Source organism: Magallana gigas, chromosome 1 (assembly GCF_963853765.1).
Source record: "Magallana gigas chromosome 1, xbMagGiga1.1, whole genome shotgun sequence".
Taxonomy (NCBI): domain Eukaryota; kingdom Metazoa; phylum Mollusca; class Bivalvia; order Ostreida; family Ostreidae; genus Magallana; species Magallana gigas.
Window position 1 is genome coordinate 72,952,129 of NC_088853.1, and position 17,600 is coordinate 72,969,728.

The 17,600-nt window shown below is 33.2% G+C and overlaps 1 protein-coding gene across 17 annotated transcripts in view; it reads right to left on the reverse strand.

Annotated features, from left to right (window-relative positions):
* The window catches only part of LOC105338511 (uncharacterized), a 193,672-nt gene that overhangs the window by 69,939 nt on the left and 106,133 nt on the right, over positions 1 to 17,600 (reverse strand). The window lies entirely within an intron of this gene.

The following is a 17,600-nucleotide window of genomic DNA, read 5'->3' on the forward strand; positions in this document are numbered from 1 at the left end:
GAATTTTTGAGAGAGTTTTGTTCTACAAAAAGTATGCCAAAGGTACCTATTTTAATGGTTATGATACATACAGCGCAACCCCCTTCACAGAGAGAGAGAGAGAGAGAGAGAGAGAGAGAGAGAGAGAGAGAGAGAGAGAGAGAGAGAGAGAGAGAGCCCGGTACCTGTTTATAGGTGTTTAATTTCCCACTTTTTTTAATGGTTTGACAATATGCAATATCTACATAATTTTTTTAACTGTTTATTTTTTTCATTTTATTCTTTTTAATTTATTTCAAAATGTCCTATTGTTTATTTCCTCCCTACTCATGCATGCACAATTAGAGCTCGCTTCGCTCGCCAGCGCTGCGCGCCGGCGAGCTGCGCTCGCTATAAAGTTATCTGTGTGTCGTTGTACTCTACATAAATGACGTAACAAGTGTAAACAAATGACGTCATAAAGTAGCTGAAAGAGAGAGAGAGAGAGAGAGAGAGAGAAGTTTATACAGATGCATTTAAAATTTCAAAACAGTTTTATTATCAAATCAGAAGTCAGATTCAAAACATTATATTTGTGTAGATTTATATATTTGGTACAAAGTTATTAGAAATATATACAAGTAAATCAGACACTGAATGTTTGCCGATTCTGTTGAAATTATTAAATCAAACTTAACCATTTCTGTGCCACAGGGCCTATTTGGGCCTATGGCAATTTGAAAAAGTATACATTAAAATTAAAAAAAAAATTAAATATATTCAGGTTCTGTTTTTCATTATTGATTTTTTAAATTTGTATCAATATACAATAATTTAATTCTGGTTGTAACCCGGCATTTGATTGGATAGAAAAATTTAGTTAAATTTGTATAAACTGGTTTGCACGTCACAAGACACGTCACAATGCACCAAAGTACTAATTCACTTGACGTTACGTTTGAATTTTGAACAGATTTATATCATTTTTAAAAGTAAAACGGACTCAATTTGTACAGCAAATTCCAGAAAATTAAATTATAAGGAATGAACTCAATATCTACCCAAGTTATACTCGTATAACCTGGGTTGGAGCAATTTACGCTTTTTTATAATCCGCTTCGCTTATAAAGCGTAAATTGCCCCAACCCAGGTTATACGAGTATAACTTGGGTAGACATTGAGTTCATTTCTTAATTGTATGATCTATGTGTTTGGTGAAATACTGCGGATAACGTCACAACGTAAAAAATGACATCATAATAATAACGTCACTACGTCACACAGCGCCAACTCGTTGTCTGCGTTTTACCATGGCTGGCGTGTGGTTTTTGTTAATAGATCCCGATGATTTTTCAGTCAGAACAGGAAAAAAATATATGTCCTAATGCTCAACGTGGACCAAAGGAAATGCCCCCTCCCCCACAAGAGCAAGACTAATCTTACTTTTTCCTTCTCTGCCATATAAACCTGGGGCTCGTTTAACATAACTGACTTTTGACTAAAATCTATCTTACGACCAAAATTTGTCATAAGATCTCACCATAGCTCACAAAATAGTTATATCTTTGGATAATCTTAAAAACTGTCAAAATACAGGTCTTAAGTCCAACTTTAACAAGGCGAGATCTAATACTTTGGTCCACCGCCGAAGGCCGAGTATAATTCGAGTGCGCGCGACTTTTTATTTTCATGCTGCCGTTAGTGCTGATTTAAAAAAATCAATTAAAACACATCGGTAATATCCATGCGGTTTTTTAAAATTTAAAACATAAATCGGGTAAATAGCTACTACAGATATCATCGTTCTCTGGTATTGTATAATATGCAAGAAATCGAGAGAATATGAATCGCTTGACGGAGACCGTGTGTTGTTTTTTTTTTTTTACTTAGAATTGAGATATTGACAGAGCACCAAAAGAGGCATGTACCTAATATATTTTTTTTTCATTCAGAGTTAATTAATGAACGACAATATAAACTGCGATATGCCAAATAAGGAGGAATGGGGGAATGGGGCACTGAAAAAATTACTTTGATATGATCCCAGAACAAAAATTTAGCCAGATGATCAACATTTAAAAAAATTCCATCTGACGACATTTTACGGTAGTTTTCATGCATATGAAAGAACAAAACTGAATCTTTGGACAGAAAAACAAGAACTGCATGTAATAACTTATTTGGAGATAATGGTGATGCTTCTTCAACCGTGTTCGAGATCAAGACTTCAGTGCACCCCCCCCCCCCCCCCCCCGCGCGGTTCGAGTCCTATTGATACCTTTTTCGTATCTTCTGTCTCCTTCTTCAGAGCATTTTCAAACAGAGACATTCTTTCTTGAAACTAAATTTCAACCGTGTCTCTAAAATTGGACACCTCACATCGTAGACATTTTCATATTAATGGTTCTGTCCGCACGGACTTTCAAGTCTTTACCTGTTTTATGGTCACAAATAGAATCTACTGTGTGTACAGGCGCAAATATAGCGGTAAACGAAGGAAAGATTTCTAGGAGTGTAATATACTTTAAGAAAATACTTTTTATTCTTTCAGTTTATGTATAATTTTAGTATATAAAATATATCAATGTTTTAATCACAAAATTTTATCATTATTATATTTTAAACAACTCAGTTGGTCAAGCGGATTTAATCACTAAAAAAACTACAAGACCACAAGGTGGTAAAACAAAAATCCTTAGCTCGAATCGAGATATAGAATCGTAAATGTTTTGCATTTCATAACTTATATTTCATCGTATGATAATGAACTATGTATAATCATTAATTTTCTTAGGTCTATGTTGTTTTTAATTCTTTGAATATTAGAACAATAATATAAATCACAATCGTAGTTGTATCGATAAATAAGATAAGATATTAGAGAACATTAAGAACAAAACTATACATCTTTTTCCGAGAGTTCAAACGTTTACAACTGACGATCGGGATTGTAAATATTACACCTATGATGTGGTAAAAGTTTTTACTTTGTATGGAATAAAATGTAAAAATTAAGATAGTGTTCACCTATCTGAGAAAAGGAAGATTTTAAAACATACAGATAATTTAAAGCTACATAGTCCGATGTTTTGGCTACGAGAGTATCAAATATTTTTCCATACAGACCAAATATATTAGAAACTTAAATTGCCTATTTACACAAGCAAAATCCATCTCCTTTCAAAGTTTAAAATATTCAAAGTACATAAAATTTTTCGTATGGGAACACAAAAAACAAAACAAACAAACAAACCAACTCCATCTTGGGAATGTTTAGAAACGGGAACCGTTTGGTTTCGTTCCCGAATGATTGGGTTTATTCAACCCGCATGTGATGTATCGATTGTATACAAAACACTTTTCCATATAGTAGTGAATAAAATGTACCGACGTTTATTTTTTATTTGATTTTTTTTACAAATTCGTAATACAATCATACCCGCCCTGACCTAAGCAGCGAATTTTTATATGAGACGAAAGAAATCAATACAATTTATGTCGTTTGTTTTGTGAATAAATTGTGTACATCACTTTCTCATTGGCTTAATTAACCTGGAAAACTACTGCAATATCTACTATAATACACATACTTAGCATAACCATCGTATAAAAGCGCACACAAAATTTTAAATGAAATCGGACATAGCAGCTTTAAAAATTTCACGATAAGCTTATATATTATTCTATTTACGAAATCATTAATACAGTCATTTGTATGTGTAAAAACGCATGTTTAATACATTTCGTTGTTTTGGTCCAACAGAAAGATCATACTCGTTCATGTGCGGACCTAGAAGGGGATGCCTGGACACCTCCTTCCACCTCTTGGAAAATTCAAATTAATAAGATTACATAGCAAAATTCCCGAAATAGGCCTCAAACCCCCTCTCCAACCTTGGAAAACAAAATTATCCCTCGGACACCCCCTGGAAATGTTTTCCGGATCCGCGCATGCGGTTACAAACATACACGGTATCAATTTTCTCGCTTAATTAATAAAGCAATAGCATGCAGTGTAATGAGAAATGAATATTGAACAGCGTTTTCATCACACAAATTCCCTTTACTGAGATTTTAATCACAAAATAATTTATTAATGTATGCAATTTCTTCTTGAAACCCTCTCTATATATAAATAACTTTGCAGGTGGTAACTGTTGGAGAGTTTCATTTGTTCATGTTTTGTACATTGCAGTGCGATACATCAAACTTTCTAAAACACGGAACGAGGGGTGATTCGAAATAACCTAAATGACTGTACGAGCATAAACTTGGATGGGTGTTTATGCTTGCGCGATTTCATAGAAATGATTATTAAAACGAACAAAGAATTGTTTACCAATCTAGCACTGTCATTCTTTGTCTGTCTGTCTGCCTATCTAACACACATTAAAAATCAATTCCTTTTTTTGCGAATTTCTTAAACTGCATCATGATAAATTAATGTTAAACCCTTACAGCTGCAGCCAGCAATACCCACCTCTTGACCACTAACATATTTGCGTTTTACTAATTAATTAGTTTTTGAAAATTATCCGCTATTAATGACAATGATTCTTACAAAAATGTCGTATAACTGATGCATACAGGCTCTTAAACAATGTAAGTTGGTTATATAAAATCGCTTTAAAACATTTGGTGTTGTGCTTAATTACACATATAGTTTACTGTTGGTCTAATATGGTGTGTACATGGTCAGTAAATCCCATACGGTGCGAGAGCAAATGAAGATGTTTTTAAAAATAAATGTCCACATTATTTGGGGGGAAAACTTAGTACTATTATTTAGACAGTATACTTTCGTGATAACTACATGTACATGTACATGTATTTGATAATCCCGCCCCATGCATCAACTGAAGATTTTTGGTTCCATTTTTCACAATTTGAGGGAAACTTTGGTGTGACAAACATGATTAAGTTTGCATTGCATGTCATAAGGTAAGCAAAAAAAAAAAATCCGATGATTTATTAATTTTTTAAAGTCAACCTACTAAACTCTCTCTCTCTCTCTCTCTCTCTCTCTCTCTCTCTCTACTAAAATATATTTTTTTATCGTGAAATTTATATATGCAAACAAAGAAATAAGAGATATATGCGTTAGATTTTATAGACTAATTACAATTTCAATGATAAACAATCACATGTACGCGTGGATTATAATAAAGGATTGACACGATAGGAAAGTGATTATTTTAAAAAATGTACGTATTTGTTAAAGCTTGGGAACATGCATCATGAATGAAGTAATTCATTTGTTTTGAAAGACGTGGTTTTCTTTACATTTCTTTTTCATTTGACGACGCTTAAAAAAGGAAGAAGAAAAAAGAATGGCATAACGTCTTATTTGAAATGACAGAGAATAGGATAAAAACCCACTGTTTTCGATAATAACATTAGAAATTATCAATTAATCACAAAACTGCATCCCGCAACGCTAAAAAAATGGTACGTCGCGTTGTGTCAGATTGTTACGTCAAAACATGAATTTGATTTAAGAAATGAAGATTATAATTTTTCTATTGATCGACGTATCAAAGAAAAAATTGACCGGAAAAAGTTTTCCGGTCAATTTTTTCTTTGATACGTCGATCAATAGAAAAATTATTATCTTCATTTCTTATCATTTAATAAAACATTTTCAAATGAAAAAATGTTAAGTGTCATTGATCAAAAATGTAAATAATGTAAATTAAGCGGCGCGTATGAATACAAAACAACAACAGCAACAATATTCAAAATGAATGCGCCTTCAGCTGAAGCAGAGCTACTGAGTTGAATTAATGGATTAAACAAAAATAGTGAGTTAAAATCTGAACCGGCTGAATTGAAAACAAAAGGAAAATACATGCGATAGCTTGTGATATTATTCACTGTGCTGAAAAATTCGTAATAAAACTAGTTATCATGTGAGATCGCTGGAATATGCAACTGGACATAACCATCCAAGGAGAGGCGATCGTGGACGAAAATAGTTGATATGTCGATAAAGAATAGTATGTATAAGCGACTTTTGTAAACGTTGTGGTAACTAGCAAGCCAATGATGTACTTAAATGGTATATCTGCCGTTTGGACTGCGCCGAAGGAGTTGATGCATTACTCATAGCTTTTCTTTACGACGCTTATTCTGATGACCGATCATGTACGTGTGAAAATTTAAAAATTATAGTTACCAAATTTGAACAGCAGTGTTACCGTGAAAGTTTATAGGCCTATATGTTCGTTATAATATTCCTGGAAAAGGAACAGCCAGCCTCGCTGTAAAAGTTGATTGATCTCAAGCAGACGAAATCGTGAGAAGACACTTAATTTTCTATTTCGTGAATCAAATAATGTGTTTTATTTATTTTTGAAGGTTAAACTTTTAAGTTTTTATATTCACAAGGTTGCATTTTGTTTGCTGACAATAAAACAGACACAACTTTACATTTTGTTGACAGTGTTTATCTTGGAAATTCCCGTTCTATAAATAGTGTTAGATCAGAACAGTTGTGAAAAGTAGATCCGGCAAAATTTTTATTGATGCAGGTATCAAAGAAATTTTTCAACCAATCAGAAGCGCCGATATCTCATCAAACGAATAAATATTAAATGATAACGTCATGCTTGGCACTGAAGCGTAATAACGTCTTTTTTGACGTGGCAGCGAAAGGGTTAAAAAAAAGTATTTTCACAAGAAAAATATAATAGTGATCATATTCCTATATGCATGCATTTTAAGCGCCCAGTATATTTACTAGTACATGGATGTCATTAGTCTCTGTTACGGGACATGTGTCTAGGGAGTTAGTCGCGTTCATATTCTACAGTATTTAAAAAAATACAACATTTTGCGTAAGAATGTAGGAATTCAAAACTAATGATAGATCTAGCTGTGTTTAGCTTTTTGAATTACAACTTTAATTCTAGAAAATACATTAAATACTTTTTTTTACATCGTTCACGGATGTCTTGCATTAATTATTTCTTGATCAATCTATAATTTACTCTCTTCTTATGTGGGTTCCATTATATCCGAGAAACTAGCATATTATTTATCGATATTATTATTATGAGACACCAGAACATATTAAAAAAAACTTATATGTCTCAAATATATAGCTGTAGCATTCCTTTGAAACTTTTTGTAAAAAAAAATAATTCAAACTTTATTAACTAAAGAGTTTATAGCTGATTATATGGAATAGTTTAAAGACTTAATATACTGAATGCTACTCTCATATTTTCAACAATTTCAGGTTGGGACAAACTTGCAACCATGTGGCAGGTCTACTTTTCCGCATTGAATCTGCAAACAAATTAGGCCTTACATCTTGCACCTCAGGCACATGCATATGGGTAAAACCATCTGAAAAGAAACTCCAGCCTGCCCAAATAAAGAGCATGAATTTCAAAAAGTCAAGACATGGTAAATCTGGTAGGTATTACCGTATATATATATTTATATATATACATGTATATTCTATTATGCTACATATGGTGCATGAATTTTTCAAGTGAAGTTATTGTATGACTATCATGTTTTACATCTTTATATTTAGTGACCAGACCACTTGTTGGAAAGAGTAAGGCTGACTATGATGTAATGCCTGAAGCAAACAATGACACCGAGGCCTGCATTAAGAAAACTCTTTTAGCCTTTCTGAAAGATGCAATTCCAAATGCTTGTGTATTCAAAGGTATATTAAATTAGGAATTTTATTACATGTATAATTATTTTATATTTCTTGATTCATAATCTAACAAATAGAGGGCAACTGGAACTTAGAATGATTTTAAATTAGATAAAAAGGTCTAAAGAAATAAAAAAAGATACTTGTACTAGAGAAAACTTCTGTTATTTATCACTAATGAAATATATTGTTCTTGGGTCTTCTGTTGGTTAATATTCTTCTTTTTATGATAGGAATGCACACTACTGATGACCAGGATACCACACAGTTACCTGTACCAGTGAATCAGAAAGAAACAGCTGATGTTATGGCTTTTGATGTTTCAAACTATTATATTGACAATATGGTTAAAAACAATGTAGAACATGTCACAGAGACTGAGGTTCAAGCCATTAACAACCTCACCATGGGTCAATCATCCAACCCCAATTGGACAGAGATGAGAATGGGACGGATTACGGCATCGAATTTCTATGCTGTCCATACAAAAGTGGAAAGTTATAAGAGAAACGCTGCACACTGTGACATAAAGCCTTTGCTCTCCCGTATAATGGGATATAAACATGTTAATCCGAATGTGATGTCTTTAAAGTATGGACGAGAAATGGAACCCATTGCTAAAATTGAATTTATGAAAATGTACAGAAAAAAACACAAAGATGTATCATTTGATGAATGTGGCATATTTTTAGATGTTGATCACCCCTATTTAGCAGCTTCCTCTGATTTATTGGTATCATGTTCTTGCTGTGGTGAGGGTTAAGTAGAATTTAAATGTCCTCTCATTCCAAAATGCTCTACATGTTTTTCTTTTTGCAAATGTAATTTGCCAAGTTGTTTACAAAACACTGAATCACTTACATTGAAACATGGGGCATATTATGGTCAAATTCAGGGCCAGATTGAACTTACAAAGCGAAAATGGTGTACACTGTACATATATACATGCAATGGACCATTTTATGAAAATATTGTATTTGACCAGCATTTTTATTCAGAAATGTCATCCAACCTTGAATTTTTCTATCATTCATTTGTTTTACCAGAGATTCGTTCTAGGTCTTTGCAACATCTTTTGACCTAAGAAAGTTTAAATGTTCATACACCGGAGCCAATGGAAATTGACAACAAGGTACATGTAGAAGGGGAGACATATTTTTGTCCTGAATGTAATATGGTTGTTATGAATGAAGTGACCAAGCTTAAAGAGCGTAGCATATATTGTGATGTGTGCAAACTTTGGTATCATTTTCATTGTGTTGGAATAACTGACAAATATGTCAAAAGTTTGACATCATGGCATTGTAAAAAATGCATTCGATCTTCTTCTTCTTAAGCTTCTCTCAATAAATGATCTGAAGCAAATTAAAATTGTTGTAAAATGGTATACCCGGTACTTATATATGTATATATACATGTACATTTTATGTATATCACATATATTCTAATTGTTACCATTGATGTTCATAGTATGTACATTGTTTGTACTATATTTCATTGCATGACTTGGGAAAAAAATAAATTGTTTACATTTTCTTTTCATTTTATTTCATATGATTTAATTTACATTCTCTTCGAATATTAAATGCATTTCATAACATGTTATAACAAAGTGCCAAAAGGAAATACCGGTATACTGAAGATTTATTAGTACCAGCCAATATAGGGATAGACTACTCGGGCAAAAGCTATTGTAAGTTTTCTCAGTACTTTGGAAGAGGCGGATACATATTACACACCCCACTAACTATTCTTACAATATCATCAAGGTGTTGGCACAATGTAAGGGGAATTTCAAACTTCAATATGCGAAAGTACTTCATTCTTCTTATAGCCTGCTCTACAAAAATCCTTCTATTAGCTATTTCTTTTGTTTTCCTAACATCATTAGCTGGCATTTGACTGACCCCATGTTTGCCTGGGGGGTCAATAGAGTAGCATGAAGAATGGTGAAATCTTGCAATAGATTACTAAAACCTTTGTCGGCCATAATACAATCAAAAGGCTCTATAAGATCCATAAACCCTGAGTGAAGTGTGATATGCTTATCACTGGTCCTCCCACCCCAGCATTCTGAAACAAAGTTGATCATACCTGATGGGTTTATGCTTAATAAAAATTTTGCAGTGTGATGATGTTTGTAATCGCTCCAACACTGGTTTTGGTACACTAAATTTTGGGGGTTTTCTATAAATACCTCCGAACAATCAATAATGTGCCTTACTTGTGAGTATTTGGTAGTTCTGAAAGAAGGGGGTAGGTTTTTTCTGACTACATCTTTTTGAGCATTGAATACTAAACAGCTCAGATACCTTTTCAACAATTTCACCCATGTTGTGAAAATTCTTGACACATATGATAAAGATATCTGAAATCTGTCAGCAAGATCCTCATCTAAAAGACCAAGTCTGATTTTCATGAATGTAAGAAGCATTTCCTCCTTTGGATTTAATTTTCTACAAGACCTATTTTTCTGAATTTTTTTATGTTTAAGAGTAGTGCAATAATAGGATTGGCCCTTCCAATATCTAACATTTTTAAGAGATGGTTGTATTGCATTGTAGACTGCATTAAAAGCAGACTTGGTAGGGATTCCTGTATAGAATTTTACTTTTCTATCATTGACCAACAAACTCATCATGTCACCCGATTTGAGCTGATTTTGAACATTGACTGAAGTTTTCTTTTTAAGATCATTTAACTCTAAAGTAAGACATCTTATTTGATCTTTAAACTTCCTTATCTCTTCTTCCTTGTACAAACATGTATCACAGTATTCCAAATAATCATGGTCAATCAAATGACTTTTAACATTGTTTGTCACATCAGAATCACTGTGACAGTCATTGGATGTAGATTTCCTTTTCTTAGTAGGAATTTCAAAACATCTGTCCTTTGGTGGCTGCCTCCCAACAACAACTCTGTCCATGTGTCCCATATGCAGTGTTGGGTAAGGATTCTTTGGGGTAGGTCCAAGATCCACAAAATGATTAGAGCATATTCTGGAATCGTTATTTGGAAGCCAAAGTTCTCCACTTTGACTTTGGCGGTTTATGTTTCTAATCCAGATATTTCTGGCATATTTGTCTCGGGATTCTGTGGGAAATGTAAATAATTTGAAGGGAGGATCACATGTACATCTCCCAGTTCCAAAATTACAGGAATGTATTACACATAATTGTGATCTCCATTTTTTAACTTGTTGTCACCATTGTAGCAACCATTGACACAACAATGTCTTCCCGGCATATTTGTCAACAAATTTTCACAAACAACAAACTGTTCAAAGAAAACTTCCACACAAAAAAGAATAGAAAACTGAAAACTGTTATAATGGGTTTCTTACCACCATAAGCTCTAATACTGTGCAAACAAATGAGAATCAGTAATAACGGTCTAAATTCTTACCTTGATTAATATACTGAATTTTAAAGAACTGGGGTAATCTCTGATATTTTTTGTTAATTACGCCCCCTCCTTTTCACAGAAAAGATAGGCTGGCATTTCTTATTATAATCATAATTTAAATTGAGATAGTTTTTTTTAAATTATTATATATATAAAAAGATACATTGGCAATTAAATCCATTATAAAAGCGTTTCGTGTGAGCTGTTAAAAAATACGTTGTTGATCTCGGATTATGTAATCAGATGGATACGGTATTTTCTCCGCAGCATGATAAAGATTTAAATTAAGAATATTCTTGAATGAAACTCAAGTAGATTTTGTTATGATCGTAATCCGTATACTTAAAACTTACCAATACGATATATTCAAACATAAGTATACCGTTGACATTGATTTATTGAGTATTTCTTATTATACTTCTTGATAAGCCTAGCGTATTTTCCACTGTTTACTAGAGCGGGAGAACACGGATGTAAAATTAATCCCCAATTGACCTTTGACACAACGTGACGTCGGAGAGTGCAATAGGACTATAGATGTTATATAATTTAGGTCGAATGAGGACGTTCATATAGGCCTAGCATTTACAACACTTTTACATGAATTTCATTTGATCAAGAAACATAACTCATACTTGTATATATGATTAAAAACATATACCCAGTTAATGTTTCATAATCTTCTTCGAAAACAAAGTAAGAAAAAATGATAGACCCATAAAGACACAAACTTATTATTCTATGGATTTAAGTTGACAAAATTACCAATTTTTTAAATTGTCAATACGAAATAAAAACTGTAGGAAGATAAGACTCATAACAAAATGCAATCGTTACAAAATAATCATATTGCGTTTTGTTTTTTTTGTTTTCTTGTTTTTTTAAATTCTCCTTGATATATCAACCTTTACAATTTATATATAAAAAAGGTTCCTTTCTTTGTTTGTCAATCCGTCTGTCTGCACTTTCACATGTCAGTCAGTCCGTCTGTCAATCAGCATTAAAAAATATCTATTTGTCCAGATGTCTGTTTATCAAATGTCTGGCTGTCTATCAAAGTATCCATCTCTCTTACTTTAACCGTTTTGTCAAATGCTACAAACTTAGTGGACTATGAGAAAAACCAAAAATAAGAAAAAAACGTGTTTTAATATTACAATCAGTGTTCTTTTCAAAATGTTCACGTCACATCATTCACAATTGTCAAAAAGTTTGAGAAAAGAACTTAATGTAAACATATAGTGCAATGATTTTGGTAAAGATGAGACATGATTGATTTTGTTTCCTTAAAAAAAAATGTAAAAAAAAAGAAGAAAAAAAAAGGTTATTGTCGGTTGCTATATTATTAAGGCATTTAGGTGGCATAGACTTCTAAAAAGCGATCTGTATGACCTAAAATAATAGTAATATGTTCGTTAAGAGAAACAAAGGAAACTACAATGAAAAAAAATGAAAGAGGGTGTATTCTTTGAAAGAATTCACAAGGTATCTGTACTATTTTGCAAATATAAATATTGTGCTGATTTACTTAGCGTGCATATCAAGCACCTGCATGTTGTTTATACAGAGTGCATAACGTCTACACCGTATTGAAGACCCCGGCCGCACTAAATCCAACATGGTAGAGTATGGATAATGAATCCAAGAAAGTAACAACGTATTATCTTTTTCTCAGTTTCTACAAAACCACTGTGTTTTCTGAAGTCCACGTTGTCACTGTACGATCAGAGACTGTGAGTGGTTTGCACATGTGCTATTGTATAAAAGTACAACACAGGTAAACGTTCCACAATAATTAACGTTTTATAAAGTATGTGTGCCAGCATTTCAGTCTGTTTCATCTTTTATTGAATATTGCTTACCAGTGCAGTGGGTGTCATATTATTTTTGTTCAAAACGCGTACCTAAAAATCATTCGGTCCAATGTACCGTGTTCTGGTGAATGATATACCCGGATGCAGTGAAGCATTAACAGTGCTATGGCGTTATATAGGGGATGAGTAGCGATAAGCATATAAAGTCCGTGAATGAGGAAACAGGTATATATGGTAAAGTGCGTGACTGCGTGTAACGTTGTATGCGTTAACGTGTGATTGTATGCATCGGTATATATGTTAAAGTGTGTGATTGCGTGTAACGGTCTATGTTTTAAAGTGTGTGATTCCATGCAACGGTATATGTATTAAAGTGTGTGATTGCGTGTATCGGTGTATGTGTTAAAGTGTGTGACTGAATGTAACATTATATGTGTTAAAGTGCGTGATTATTTTGTTGCGTCTAGCGGTCTATGTGTTAAAGTGTGTGATTGCGTGTAACAGTCTATGTGTTAAAGTGTGTGATTGCATGTAACGGTATATGTGTTAAAGTGTGTGATTGTGTATAACAGTAAATGTGTTAAAGTGTGTGATTGCATGTTACGGTTTATTTATGAAAGTGAGTGATTGCGTGTAACTGTGTATGTGTTAAAGTGTGTGATTGCGTGTATCGGTGTATGTGTTAAAGTTTGTGACTGAATGTAACATTATATGTGTTAAATTGCGTGATTGTTTTATTGCGTGTAGAGGTCTATGTGGTAAAGTGTGTGATTGCATATAATGGTATATTTGTTTAATGTATGGTTACGTGTAACGGTATATATGTAAAAGTGTTTGATTGTATGTAACGGTATATGTGTTAAAGTGGGTGATTGACATTTTATGTGTTAAAGTTTCTGATTGCATATAACGGTATGATTGTTTAAGAGTGTGATTGCATGTACATGTAAGGGTATATGTGTTAAAGTGTGTGATTGCTTGAAACGGTTTGATTGTTATTACATGGAACGGTATATGCGTTAGATTGTGTGATTATGTTTAACAGTACATGCATTTATTTGCGTGGTTGTGTGTTACAGTCCTTGTGATAAAGTGTGTGATTGTGTCTAACGATATATGCAGTAAAATGCATAAGTACGTGTAACGAAATAATTGTTACATTGTGTGCTTATGTGAAACAGTGTCTGCGTTAAAATGTGCGAGTGTGTGTAACGATACATGCATTAAAGATCCTGACTGTGTATACCGATTTTATGATTAAATAAAGTAATTTTGTATAATGTTGTATGTGTTAAAGTCTGTAATTGTGTAAAGTTGAATATGCCTTTAAGTGTGTGATTGTGTGTAATAGCTTATATGACAATTTTCTGATACATTTAACAGTGAATGTGTTAGAGTGTGTGATTGAGTGTAACTGTTTACCTGTGTTAAAGTACCTGATCATATAACAGTATATGTGTTAAAGTGTGTGATTGTGTATAATGATATATGTGTAAAAGAGCATATGATTGTGTGTAACGGAATATGATTTATAGTGCGGGATCACGTGGTACAGTTTATGTGTTAAAGTGTGTGATTGTGAGTAATGGAACATGTGAAGCGTTAGATGCGTTTTGTATAGGAGTAAACGTGTTTGATTGCATGTATCGGTAATGTCTGTTAAAGTACCTTATTGCTGATGACAGTATAAGTGTTAAAGTTCCTTGTTAAGTGTAACGGTATTTGTGTTAAAGTGTGAGATTGTGTACAACGGTATATGAGTTGAAGTGTGCGATTGTGTATAGTTGTATATGTGTTAAAGTACCTGATTGCTTGAAGCACTAATGTGCTTAATGTGTAATTGCATGTTAAGGTATGTGCGTAAAAGTACATGATTGTTTATAACGGAATATGCGTTAAATTGTGTGATTGTGTTGAACGGTATATTCGTTTAAGTGTGTGATTTTGTGTAATGGTATATGTGTTAAAGTGTGCTATTGCGTGAAGCAGTTATATATTAAAGTGTGTGATATTGTGTTTCGGTATATCGGTTAAAGTGTATGATTTTTTGTAATGGTATATGGATGATAAATACATTTGGGTGTCCAGGAATCGCAGTGAACATTACACTGGCTTATCACAGCTGCAAACTGAGTTCGACCCCTTGATCCACTGTGGGTTTTCTCCGGGCAATCCGGCTTCCTCCCATATTAACGACTATCTTGCGCTAACATTTGTGCCAACAAGAGATATTAATAAAGTAGATATTTTTTATCAATCGTTGTAAAATAGAAAAAGTGCGTCTTTTGTTTGCTTTTTTTCAATGGTTAATGCGTCAAATTGGAATATTGTGTGTAACAGTTTAAGTGTTAACGTGCATGATTGCATTTAGAGTATATGTGTAAGTTTGTTAAAGTGTATGAATACGTGTCACGGTATATGTATAAGAAATAAGTCGATAATTGCGTCTAGTAGTTATGTGTTAAAGCGTGCAATAGTGTTAACAGTATGTGAATAAAAGTACCTGATTACAAGTAACAGTGTACGCTTTGAAGTGTGTCATTTCGCTTAACGGTATATGCGTTTCAGTGTGTGATTCCGTGTAACAGTATATGTGTTAAAGTGCGTGATTGCGTTACTGCGTGTAGAGGTATATGTGTTACAGTGCATTATTGCATTTAACGGTATTTGAGTGAAAGCGTGTGATTGCGTATAACAATATATGTTTTAAAGTAAATGATTGTTTGTAACGTTATATTTGTTAAAGCATGTGATTGTTTGTAACGGTATATGAGTTAATGTGTGTTATTTTGTGAAAATGTATTTGTGTTAAAGTGTGTGACGATATTTGTGTTAAAGTGTATGAAAGTGTGAATGTGTTAATCAAAATTGCATGATTGCGTCTAGCGGTTATGTGTTTAAATGTGTGATTGTGTGTAGCTGTATATGCATAAAAAATGCTTGAATGCATTTAACAGTGTATGCATTGAAGCGTGTGATTCTGTATAGTGGTATATATGTTAAAGTACCCGATTGCTTGTAAGGATACATGTGTTTAAGTGCATGATTGCTTATAACGGTTTTATGTAGGTTGATAACATACAATAATAATTGCATGTTAAATGTACCCGATTGTTTGAATGGTATATATATATATGTGTAAAAGTGTGTGACTGCGTGTAACTGTATATAAGTTACAGTGTGTGATTAATGTTGCATGTAACAACAATGTGTTGAAGCAATGGCATATGTGTTAAAGTGTGTGATTGTATGTTATGCTATATCTGCCAAAGCATATGATTGTGTGTAATGGTTTATGTGTTAAAGTGTGCAATTGCGTGTAAAGGTATCTGTGTTATAGCATGTGGTTGCGTGTAACGGTATATGTGTTAAAGTGTGTGATTGTGTGTAACGGTATGAGTGTTAAAACGCATGATTGGGAATAGGGGTTATATGATAAAATGTGCGATTTTATCTAATGTTATATGTGTTAAAGAATCCGACTGAGAATTACAGTATACTTTTTAAAATGTGTAACTGTAAATTAAGTAATATTTGTTAATATATGTGATTATGTGTAACGGTATGTGTGCTCAAATGCATGATCTAGTGAAAGAGATGTTTAATGGGATACGTGTAAAAGTACTTGAGTACGTATAACAGTGTGTGTGTTATAATGTGTGATCGCATGTAGTGGTGTCTGCGTTAAAGTGTGTGATTGTGTGTAGCCGTGTATAAGATAACACATTGAAGCGCTTTGTGTGTTAAAGTACCTGATTGCTTGTAGGGGTTATGTGTTACAGCATGCAATTGTGTTAAGTACCTGATTGTGTGCAACGGTACATACAGAATATACGTCAAATCACGTGGTTGTGAATAATGGTATTTTTGTTTAAGTGTATGATTGTGTGTAATGGTACATGTGTTTAAGTGAGTGATAGCGTGTAACAATATTTGTGTTAAAGTGTGTGATTGTGTGTTATGGTATATGCGTTTAAGTGTGTGAGTGCATGTAACGGTACATGCGTAAAAGTGTGTGATGCGTGCATCGGTATGTGTTAAAGTGTTTGATTGTGTGTAATGGTAACAGTGTGTGCATTAAAATGTGTAGTTGTGTTTTACTGTGTTTGCTTTAGAGTGTTTGTTTATGTGTAACAGTAGATGTACTAAGTGAAAGTGCATGATTGCGATTAGCGGTTTTGTGTTAACGTGTGCAATATCGTATAACGGTATCTTTGAAAAAAAAGTACCTGATTGCTTGTAACAGTATGCGCTAAAATGTGTGTAACAGATATGCATTAAAGTGTGTAATTGCAACTAACGGTATTTGAGTAAAAGTACCCGATTGCGTGTAACAGTGTATGGGTTAAAGTGTGTTACGGTATTTGCAATTAAAGTGCATAATTATTAGTATCGTATTATGCGGTTAAATTGCGCAATTGTAGAGTAACAGCATAGCCGTAAGAGTTCTTCATTCCGTGTACCATTATTTGTGTTCATGTGCGTGTCTGTGAGGCAGGGATGTTCACGTGTAGTAAATACAATTGCAGTAACAGTACATCTATCAAAGTGCAAGATTGCCGGAAGATGATATTTAGTATAAGTTGTATTTTTTTATAGTGAGATCTACATCGCAGAATTTATTGCACGATCATGTGCTAATTTTCGACCAAGCTTTTTAGCTTTTATAGTAATACTCTGAATTTAAGCTATCAGTAATAATGAAATTCTTGAAACAACTTAGAGTACTTGGATGGAAAATTCAT